The sequence below is a fragment of the Drosophila erecta genome, unplaced genomic scaffold (assembly GCF_003286155.1).
Source record: "Drosophila erecta strain 14021-0224.00,06,07 unplaced genomic scaffold, DereRS2 tig00000021-arrow-pilon, whole genome shotgun sequence".
Lineage (NCBI taxonomy): Eukaryota > Metazoa > Arthropoda > Insecta > Diptera > Drosophilidae > Drosophila > Drosophila erecta.
In genome coordinates this window covers 20,694,515-20,705,990 of record NW_020825198.1, presented here as the reverse complement: position 1 = coordinate 20,705,990, position 11,476 = coordinate 20,694,515, and positions in this window count along the sequence as shown.

Below are 11,476 nucleotides of genomic sequence, written 5' to 3'. Positions count from 1 at the left end.
GGATGCAAAAAGCATAGATCAACGTCAAAAAACAACAGGTCGTAAATTTTCAGAGCAAGTGAGCAGATGGAATTTCGGCGAGTGCATCACGTGCATATCGTACACGCAAATTCGCAAAAACTGCAGCTGCGATCGATCACACGCATATTAATTGGGTGGGTGGTGTTGGATGTGGTTTCGTATCTGGGAAGCCGAAGAATCTGGCGAAGAGCGTAAAGATCGTTGCCTTCATTCCACTTTTTCAGGCCAAGGCGTGTGCGCCATGCAAAATGTTAAATGTGAAGTGCTAAATGCAAAATGCGAAATGGAATATCATGACAACACCCGCTCACGCCCATCGCATCAGCAGAGCTGCGGAGTAATGTAAAATTCAAAATATGCACTTAAGAATAAGCTTTCACTCGGTTTAATAATATGGATTAACGCAGATAACTGAAAATAATAAAAATATATCATTTTTCAAACCTATAACAATACCTTGATGTGCAAAGATATACTTTAATAAGTATTCGATTATCTAAATTTCTGTAATCATTATTTAAAGAGTAAAGTCAACGGAGTCGAGTATTGTAACAAAACTTTATATTCTGTTTTTAATTTTAATGTATGTATATAGTTTAATGTCTCGAGAAGGGTTTTTTCAGTGTGAGACTTGCGACTGCAGAGATCTTCGCATGCATTTATTCGGCAGTCGGTATAATCCGCTTGTACTTGCAGATTGTTAAGGTGACTAATTGCTAAGTGAGCGGCGCGTTGGCGAATGAGTAATTTTACGATTCGCATTCGTAGGTTGGTTTCTGGTAGGCTACAACAATGCCAAGGGAATACTGCTTCTGAAATTATTGGATTTGCATATTAACCGATCTGGCATAAATGTATTGATTCGATCTGGCTGGGAGTTATTCGAGTTGGGGGGAATGCGGAATTTGGATATTATTAAGTGGCTCAAGTCGAAATGTTTACGCCTCATATTGTTTGCTTTTGTTCGCGATTCAAGATAATTTGATCTTTACTTGCAGCTTAAATTCGGGGTCGCAAAAAATTATATAGATTAATGTATCGTATCAGTATAATATTGAGCTGCCTTATCATCGTGTGCCGTCATTATCATTAACAGGTTAAAACATTTCATGCTGACCCCAAAACATTTAGTTCATATTTAATTACCCTACCATTAATTTGATGACCCTATATCACAACATAAATTGATCTGAAATTAACGATAAAACATCATCATACATTCCGTTTTATACCCGTTACTCATAGAGTAAAAGGGTATATTAGATTAGTTAAAAAGTATGTAATAGGTAGAAGGAGGCGTTTCCGACCATATAAAGTATATATATTCGTGATCAGGATCGATAGTCGAGTCGATCTGGGCATGTCCGTATGAACGCCACGATCTCAGGAACTACAAAAGCTGAGCTGTTGAGATTAAGAATGTACCTTTCAGAAACATACATAGATGCAGTTCAAGTTTATTTCCAAATTTTTGTTTTGAGTGTGCACTATGAATTTACCAAATAACTTAATTAATTATTTTCTTTGTTTTAAATTTGAAAAATTTTTTTTAATTTTTTAATTTCAGTTTGTCTTTTTCTATGTGTTGTTTGTGATTCATAATTATAATGTGATTTCAACAGCTTCAGTGGAACTGAACTTTTAGTAGTTGAAGTTCCAAGTACTAACTCACATTGACTCCACTATTCGTTCACTCTTCTCTCGCTTAAAGAAAATGAGCGAAGCCAGAGTAGAAATGGGATACTTTTCCTTATTTCGACCCCATTAGATTTTCTCTGGCATTTCGGCGAGTGCGGGTATATTTTACTTAAGATTGTCGCTTTCCCTGCCGCTTTTCCGCACTTCCACTCCTCGTGGCCGTTTTCATGGTCAGTTAGCCAGAGTGTTGTTGTCGCATAAACTGCCAGCAGATAACAGCAGAAAGGCAGGCAAAATCCGTATAATGAAATAAAAATACATAGCTAAATAAAGAGGACGGACGGACGGACGGACGGAATCAAAATGAACAGCTATGGCAATAGCAGCAAAAACACGGAGACAACCACATTGATTTCACTTTAACGAGCTTGTAATGTCTCTGAGCCGGCTCAACGGCAAAAGTATATAAAAAGCGTTATGTATACGACATGTGGGCCACGCAGAAAGCACGCAGTTGGCATGGTACTGGTTACTGGTGCTGTTGCTGTTGCTGGTGGTGTTGTGTATTCCACTGGATGAAAACTTTTGCCGTCACATCCTAATAGGATAATAACGAGCCAAGGCTGGGCGAAAGTTGTTGCGCCTTGCAGCCCGAAAACTCCCAAAAATAAAATACGAGGCAACAATAAACGATGATAAGGGGCTATGGAACGTGTCGGCTTCTGTCGCCAGCGCCTCAGAATCATTCTAAAGCGCAGTTTCTAGCCGCAGTTAGGACTTGGTCCTGTTTCAAACTTCGGCGATTCGGAATGGCACTGCAAGAAAATATTAAAGCAAACTTGATTTGAATTCACTTTTGAGATCAGGCTAGCTAGTGTACGTTACCAGGATCAGTAGTCTCTAGTCTTAAGATATTTCTGTTCCACATTTGGATTACATATAATGCTTATGACAAAAGATATTTTAAATGACATAAGAATGTTCAGTCAAGTATTTCTCGTATATAATTTGTAGCTGTAAAAATATTTAGCAGATTAATATAAACTGCTACATATAATACTATGTAAATTTCTATTATTTTTATATTTTCGTTGACCTTTTTGGTGCAAGCTCTTCCTGCTTTATGGAAAACTGTACCGCCTATCGAAAAAAGTGGTTGAACTTACATTTTTTCTTAGTGCCAAGTCCAAGTTAACTGGGATCCATTTAGCCGACTGTTTTTGCTAAATCGGCCCGCAGGAAGCGCTGATAAGGGCCAACGACTTGTGGTAGTGAGAGGCATATAATGATGTGCATCCCCTACAATTCAACCCCATTGACTTGGCCTTTCCCAACCCAAAAAAATTATCTGCTTGGGATCCTAGAGGATGTTTAAGAAGCGGGCGTGGCTGTTTCGGTGTTGTATGGAGCTCGTGTAGCTGCCAAATGATAATTTATGGGCGGAACTCTGTGAAACTTCGAGGTGTCAAGAAATCTGTTAGTAAATTCCCAGTTTTTTCATCAGATGGAGCTAACATAGAAGAAAAGAAAGGGAATATGTTGCCTGGAATGAATGTTCGAGTCTTGGACTTAAGTGGGCTAAGATGAATTTGACTGAGTAAAGGTGGGCTCAAATTAAAAGCAGCAAATCAACATGTTCCACTCAACTGGGTTGAGTGAAAGTGGGGAAAGACAGGAAGGGGCAATGTAAATGAGAAAAGATGTGCGGCACAACGAAATCGTTGGAAAGGAACTTTACTTGAGTGAGTTATAAAGCCAAAAGGGGAAAGTTGAAACGTTTTGCGGGGTGAGGCGCCCAAAAAGGTTAAAAACCCTAAGATGGGAAATGGGAGAGTAGAATTGTTAATGTGAAAAAACGGTAAAAGGACGAAAAAGTTCAGTCAAGAAAAAGGAAACGAAGTTCTTTAAATTAAGATTCCTACAATTTTTAACGAAAATCAAGATATAATGCTATAGTCGAGTTGCCCGACTATCAGATACCCGTTACTCAGCTAGTGGAAGTGCCAACGAGAAATTTTAAAATTTTCTGGAGTATCGGTAGAAATTCGGGAAAAAATAATAAATGAGAGTTTTGTTCGATTTGTGGGCGTTATAGTGGGCGTGGCAACGAATCGTCTTCAACGAATCTAATATACCCTTTTACTCTATGAGTATAATGATGATATCCTTATTGAAGTAATGGAAAGCATACGTTATTTCAATATTTCTTATTTCCTTAACTATTATTTAAGATGTATTGGATTCGGTAGTAATGTACATAATGTGTTTTAATCTAAAAAAGCCCGTTATTTATTAAAAGAAATGTGTAGAGGTACATGCATACATCTTTTCATATTAATTAAATACCATCTGATCAAATTCTTCGCCACCCTAATGCAATGAATTATTAAGAAAACCATCATTATCAATTATTTGGTGGCACACTCTTTTCCCATGTGGGCTGACACCAAGGTTACAAGCCGAGGCGCATGGCCTCCCACCTTTTGGCCGCCCATTTTCAAGTTGGCGGGAAAGTCTCAGTGGATAAAAGAGACACTTGACAGTGACAGTGTGTAAGAAGACGATGATGGAGAGGAGGTGCAGGGCGAAAAGCGCTGGGGAAAACTTCAACATCATTTTGTGTGTGCATTTGAGCGATTACCCAAGTGATTACGGCTAGATGCACAAGGTAAGCACCTGACACCTACTAGACAAACAATTCATAATTTCGAGGGAACCCGCCTTCATCGCGGTCCCTTTTCCGCCTCCCCTTACCCTGCCCGCTTACCTGCTCTTCTTTTGGTCATCATTTACGGCTAACGAGTTATATTCTGCGGTCCAGCACGGATTGGGATTTTCCCCTTGGTTTTGCTCGGCTCTTCATCAGCGCTCCAAAAAAGCGTCGCTCATTTATTTTGATTACCTTTTCGCCGAAAGCCAAACCAATGCCAACGCCAGATTTAGCCACATCTTCTGTGTTCCTTTCTCTGTCTGCTTTGCTTTCACTTATTTTCCAGGGTTTCTTTCCATCTTTCAGAATAAATGTTTCCTCCCCTTATCTAGAAGCGTTGGCGGAAAAGTCGGGAAAGTGAAAACTACGGCGCTGGGAATAGAGCACTTCTAGTATTTACAGTGGTTTTAAAATTGATAATTACTTACTAATAAAAAAGGCTTGTTTTTTTTTGAATGTATCGCAACTTGGGCCTGCTTTTAATTGTAAGTCAACCTAGTAGGTTTTTAAATTATTCATTTACAAAGTACATAAAAAGTGCTAATAGAGTATCCGAAATTAACACAAATATATATATATAAATCTCAATGCCCAAAGGAGTGCTTCTGAAAATGGAGTGTCGGATTTCCGACTGTCCGCTGTGGTCTTATCGCTCGCATTTTCGCAATTGGATGAGTTTTAGCTGCGGACTTTGAATCCTGGTGGCACATCAAGCCTTGATGAGCCTAATTCCCAGGCGACACTTTTGTCCGAACAAATTTAGTGTTTGGAAAACCCCCTTCTTTCCATCTCCTCGAGTCCAGCCGCACACAGACTGCAGTGCAATAATAAAGTTAACAGAAGGATCTACGTCTTTCCGTCGCTTGTCTAACCGTTTCCGGAACCTGTTTCCGTTCCGCCTTGAAACCGTTCCGTCTTTTTGACAAAGACAACTGCGCGGTAGTCCGGATGGAGCAGTCGACCCCGAAGGGCCGTTACCACCAAATTCCATTATGGGACTCCTGGCTCATTGTTTTCCCAGTCCAGAGGGGCGGCAAGCCCGGAAAACCGGGAAAACCCGGAAAACTCGGGGCAAGGGTCGTTCTTCCGCATTGGCCTTTTGCCCCTTTTGCTTTGCTTGTTAGGTTGTACACAAAATTAATATTGCAATTTTTGCTTTCAACCCGCCTGTCATATAAGAGCGAAATAATTTCAGAAAGCATATTTCAAAATGAAATTTTCTTGCGGCTGGCTGGTATGCCATGCGGTGAAGGGCGGCGAATGGAATGGGCGTGGCATTTAGGCTAAAACAAATGTTTGTGCGGTCTGGTCTGGTCTGGACTGGTTTGGTTTGGCTTGGTTTGGTTTGGTTTGGTCTGGTCTCGTCTGGTCTACTTGCTCGGTCCTTGGTCCACGGCTCCTGAAAAGTGGCCTGTTTTATAATGAAATAAATTTCATTTGCTCATTGAGTCGATGACGATGTTGACTAACCATAAGGATCCCACAAGAATAAGAGAGTACGCACTGAGGAAAATATGTTTCCACGTGTGCTCGAGATCATGCTCTTTTTATTCTACGAGTGATATTAATCAGATTTGCATGCGTTCTATGAATTCTGCACAGAAAAGAAAATGTATTTCTAAAATTATTTTGATATTTAATAGTTTAACATTTCCTTCACTTATCGTGTTCAAGGCTAATGTAAAATAAGTAAAAATCATAATTGGAGATCTTGAGAGTAACAAAAAGCAAATTATGTATTAAATTAGAATGTAGTCTGGTATAGTATATTAATAGTATTTAATATTAAATAGTTTAATATTTCCTTCACTACATTTTAATAAGCAAAGCACCAGTGAAATATATCGTGTTCAAGGCTTGTAAAATAGGTAAAAATCATAATTAGAGATCTTAAGAGTAACAGAAAGCAAGTGATGTATTAAATTAGAATGCAGTCTGGTAGATGTTTCGCATTTAGCTGACTCCCAGCTCAAGGAGTCTCAAGATCTGCAGACCATTTTTGCCAGTGTAGCGGGCGGAGCCTGGCCGACATGTGTGGCCAGGCATGAAGGAGCTGGCCCGGAATTTGCATGCTCAAAACTGGAGCAAGCGTACAAATGCCGGAGATGCGGACGGATGCAGGGGGTGGGCATGTGGATGTTGGATGTGGGCTTTTGGCTGCATGTGCTCGCAAAATCAACGGAACGGGCTCGACATTAAGTGCTCCGGCCTGGCCGACTCTCCAATGTGGCTGCTCCGTGTGTGTTTGCATATCTAAGGTATTAAGACTTGTGCGAAATGAAATATGACATAGTTGACAAAGGAGCGGATGGCATGGGGGATGGCATCTATATTACACATTACATATTACGGGGAGTGCCGCAGGCGACGGAAACATCAGCAGCAGGCGGAAAAGCGGAATCAGGAGCCAAACCCTTTGGCAAATATTGATGCCACCTGGGCGAGAGTGTTGCCTCCTCGGGTAGACTGGTCCACCTGGCCAGATGGCCAGATGGCCACACCTGCGTTTGATGGTCGACACAAAAGGATTTTCGGGCAGGCGAGCGTGTTATTTGGCCTTAAAGCGCCACATAATCTTGATTTAAAATGGCCTCGATGGTTGTGTTCTATGCGATAGAAAATAACATTCTCAGCAGTTCCTTACAGCGAGTATAAGCGGATTTTTGGCTTAGTTTTTGCATTTAGGCGAAGTTTGTGGCATGCTGTCTTTTTGTAATTTGCTCACATTTCGGCAAGTCTTGGTGTGCATTAGCAAGTCATGTGAATTAGCTGGTTTCGCTTTTATATATTTTTTATGAAAGTGTGCATCATAGTGTGTGTGATTCATAGTCTTCTGAAAATCTCGCCGGACGCAATAATAAATTAGCCCATTTATTCCCAACCGACTACTCAGAACTCCATGCTTACAAATGCACACTTGCTTTTGACAAACAAAATTATACGTTTGTGAGATACAGTTGTCATCAATCCTGTCATGATAAAGTTGCATTTCACACATCGTTCTGCCTTCCACCATATGTCCAAAAGCAATGCATTTAAAATAAGTTGAGTTCCTCATTTTATTGAACATAATAGCTTTTCTAAATCCGGAGATCATAATTATATCGGAAGGGGAAGGCGGATATCCTGTCTAAAGTTGGCATTCGAGGCCACGTGCAAAAGCCAAATTCCGCGTGTGCTGTCATTTCTGCGGTTGAAGGCAACTCCTGCTCGACTTTGTGTCCTAGCTGTGCATTAAATGCCACTCAACCAGCCAGCTTTAGTTCACTCATTTTCCAGGGCTTGGTGATGCGACAAGGGGCGTGGCTGTTGGGGCGGTTAAAGGGGCGTGGTTTTGCGGGGGGAGGGCGGTTGATGGCCAAAATGCAGCTGCATACTTTTGCAGCAGTGCGCTCCACTTGGCGTGCGGCATGCCACAACGCTCCGGATCCGTATGACATTGCAACGGAGCGGCGACGACGATGATGATGATGATGATGATGATGATAGCGAAGCCACAGTGTTGCGTCATGTAAAAGATAAACAAGTCGACATTTTGACAACCTAAAAAGTAAAGAATAAATCCCATGCGGAATGAAGGAAGCCAACAACAGACGACGACGGGTAAAAAACAAGATGGAACAATGGATGATGACGGCGAGCTCGCGTTGCGCTGAACTCCATGAAAGTCGCCCATCAAATAATCGAAATCAACCTTCAACTTCCAACTTTGGGTCCTGCAATTTATATGCAAATTTCATTAAGGAAAATGCGGTTGTCTGGGGGTAAAAATATCCGCTAGTGCGCCAATCCGCCGCCCTCAGCGTTTCTCTCTCCCCGAAAGTAATTGAAACGAAAAATATGCATTTGACCAGAACTCTACCCCTCCAAAACTCCCTACTTCTTGTGCGCGACTCAACTAATGTAATTTAAAATGGACGAGTGGCAAATTACTCGGCCGTTGCGGACATTTTGCACCCCAATCCGCAGACTCCTAACCCTCAAATCCGAGGACAGTAAATCCAAGCGGCGAAAAAAACACGCAAATTACCCAGAAGAAATCCCTTAAAAAATTGCTCAAAATAAATTGTGTGGGCGTTGCGTAAATTTGGTTTTTATTTTTCCCTCAGCCAGGATTGGCTTGCATTAATTTGTAATTCAAATTCCATTTTTTTTACGAAATAATGGTTAATTGGCTGGTCGCGAAGACGATACGAGCGAATGGAGGATCAACGTTGATTAGCGCACAATCAAAAATAAAAGGTTAAATTTATACAAAATGTATATATCGAAAAACATACATTAATATATTCGCTTTAAAATATGTTTATCCTAAAAGGAATAGGTATTTCCAAACCTAATATTAAAACATTACAATATTAATACCTAATTACAGATTTGCATTGGCTAAACAATTTATTTGGAATACAAAAGTACTAGCTGTCTTACCAACTACAATTATTTTATTACGTGAGTAGAATACATTTAACATTTAGAGTTAAAAGTTTGTTGATGTGTTTGAAGTAGGAATCATTAAATCAATAGAAAAGTAGAGCTTACAAATGAGGACGGATTGTTCTGTTCTTCAACAGAGTATCTCAATTTATTTCTCCTATTGAAATCTTTTACTTGCCTTGATTTTATCTCTCCCTCTTGAAGTTAGCAATTAGTTATTTCTGAAGCATACTCAGGCTGTGCAACATTATTTGATTCACATTTTGTGTTTGGGCTTCAAAGTTGATCCAACTTTTGCAGGGCGTGTTGCTTCTAACAGAATTTAAATACCTCAATATAATGCAGATTACAAGCCACCCAGCGTCGATGGAAACATGAAAATCTGCTTTTCCATCGCCATTTTCCGCCCGGGCTTGATGGTTTCATTTTCCAGCCGCAGCCTCTCCAATCGTAGAAAACTTTTTGTGTGCGTTTTTCTCGTGTTTAATGTTTTATGACGTACTCAGAAAAGAAAAAACTTAAAAAAGAGAACAAAAATTGTGGAATATATGTATGGCTGAGAAGAACACTTCAATTTTTGTTTAAATGCCAATAAAACTGTCATCAAAAAGTTGTTAAGTAATGAAACATTGAAAATAAATGTGTGCACCGACTGCGGGAAGTCTCTTTTCCTCTTCCCGTCTTGGTGCTTTTTTTCCCGACCATTCAAGCAAACTTTTGCCTCTGGCAATTGTTCAAGAATTAATAGCCGAAATGCTGCATTCCTCGGGGTGGGGCACTTACAATTTAAGCTGCTGCTACCACCCAGGCACCATTGTTGCACATTTACTTTTTGCAGCATATCAAGTTGAGCGCATAAGTTTTCCATATTTTTGCCTGGCCATCGAACCGCACTGGGAAAACCCGTCATAAATTAAATGACGTACTATTGCATTTCAATTGATGCTCAGCTTGCTTTAGATACACTACTAAACAGCTGCATTTAAATCGAAAGATAGTGACTAAATTCTAAGTTCTAATAATCTAATTATTATCAATATTAATTCAGGAGTAAAACTCCCTGCCTGGCGAACCCCAAATTGAATAATATTTAATTGTATCTGAAACTATTTATGCAAATAATGCTTTGATAAAATATTATTTTACAATATATTCTTGTTTGCTGCTATTTGGATTTTCTTTATATAAACTCCATTGCATTTATAAATTATAAGAGCAACTTTTTATGGGCAGTCAACATGTTGTTTAAAAACTATAATTTTTTCATTTTAACTGGATGTTTTGACTCCCACTGGAAAACCGCATTGATTACCAACTTTTTCCCACACTGCACCGATATTTTCATATTTTCGGTTGGGTTTTTTTAGTTTTTTACGTTTGGTGGGTTGAGTGTTTTCTTTACGTTCCATTATTGTTAAAAAAAGTTTGTCCGCTCATAATTCCCGATTGCTCTTTTGCTCAATTGTAAGTCGGGGGGTTGGGTGGATGCTCAGTGGGGTTTTCGGGGTTGGGTATATTCGGCAGCCGGGTCCGCAGTTGTTTTACGCAACATTTACTGTGGCATCGGACTCATCTTCGGTGGAAATTCTGGAGGGGTGGGCGTACGTGGGCACCCACATCTCCGGAGCTCGGACTTGAACTCTCTCGTGTACTTTTGGACTCAAACGTCTGTTTTACGCTAATTGGAAAAGTTGCAAGTTTTTTGCCCTGCTTTTTACCAGAAGGGGCAGAAATGGCAGGGACGCGGACTTTGCTCGATAGGCCCGTGCGGTGTGTGGCTTTTATTGGAGGCAAATTGCTTAGAGCGATGCTTATTAGCAGCTGACACGGCTACGGCTGCGGCTGTCTGGCTGTCTCATCATCAAAGTTGCGGCCTAAACTGCGAGCAGCTTAAAAAATACGTATACAAAATAATCACAAGACAAACGACCTGACTTTCATACTTTTAAATTGGCCATTAGCCCGCTTTCGCGATAGGCCCTGTCAGAGAATCTCGGCTACGCCCTTCCCGAAATCAGCTTAGTCTTAAGCCCCTGCATCCTGCTCTTTATTTGTAATTATAATAAACAAAAATGACTTTATATTTTGAAGGATGTTTCTGCATCCGCTGTTTGCTCTCGTCGCGCCATCATCATCAAGAGCTCTTCGCTAACGCGGTGTTTATGCGGCAGCGGAAGTTGTGATTAAAAAAAGGGGTTTCTAACATTCGGTACTCAACTATTTAAACAGAAATTCTCTTTATTCAATCCTTGTTAAAGGGCTGTTAGAACAATGTGTTAAGTGTAACAAATCTAGACATAAAATAATAAAGCAGCTAAAAATATAAAACAAATAAATGATCAAATTACCTGCGAATAATATGGTCACCAGAAATTAATAGAACTTAAAAGAACTAACTAAACATATGTAAAGTAACTAAATTTGAATTTCTAAGTTGAAGAGCGACTGAGCCCAGGATTTCAGTTACAAATAAAAATGGGAAATTTCTTCAAACTCTCACTGGCATTATTCCGAAAACAGCCACCGTGTGAACCCGAATTTCAGAAGGACTGCGAGGTCCTTCGCGTATTGTGTCTGATGACTCTGCCTTCCAGGCTCAACGGCGAAAGCGCCTGCGCGGTGAGAGGAAATAGTGGGATTTTCCTCCGTGGGGCAGCAGAAACAAGAACAAAA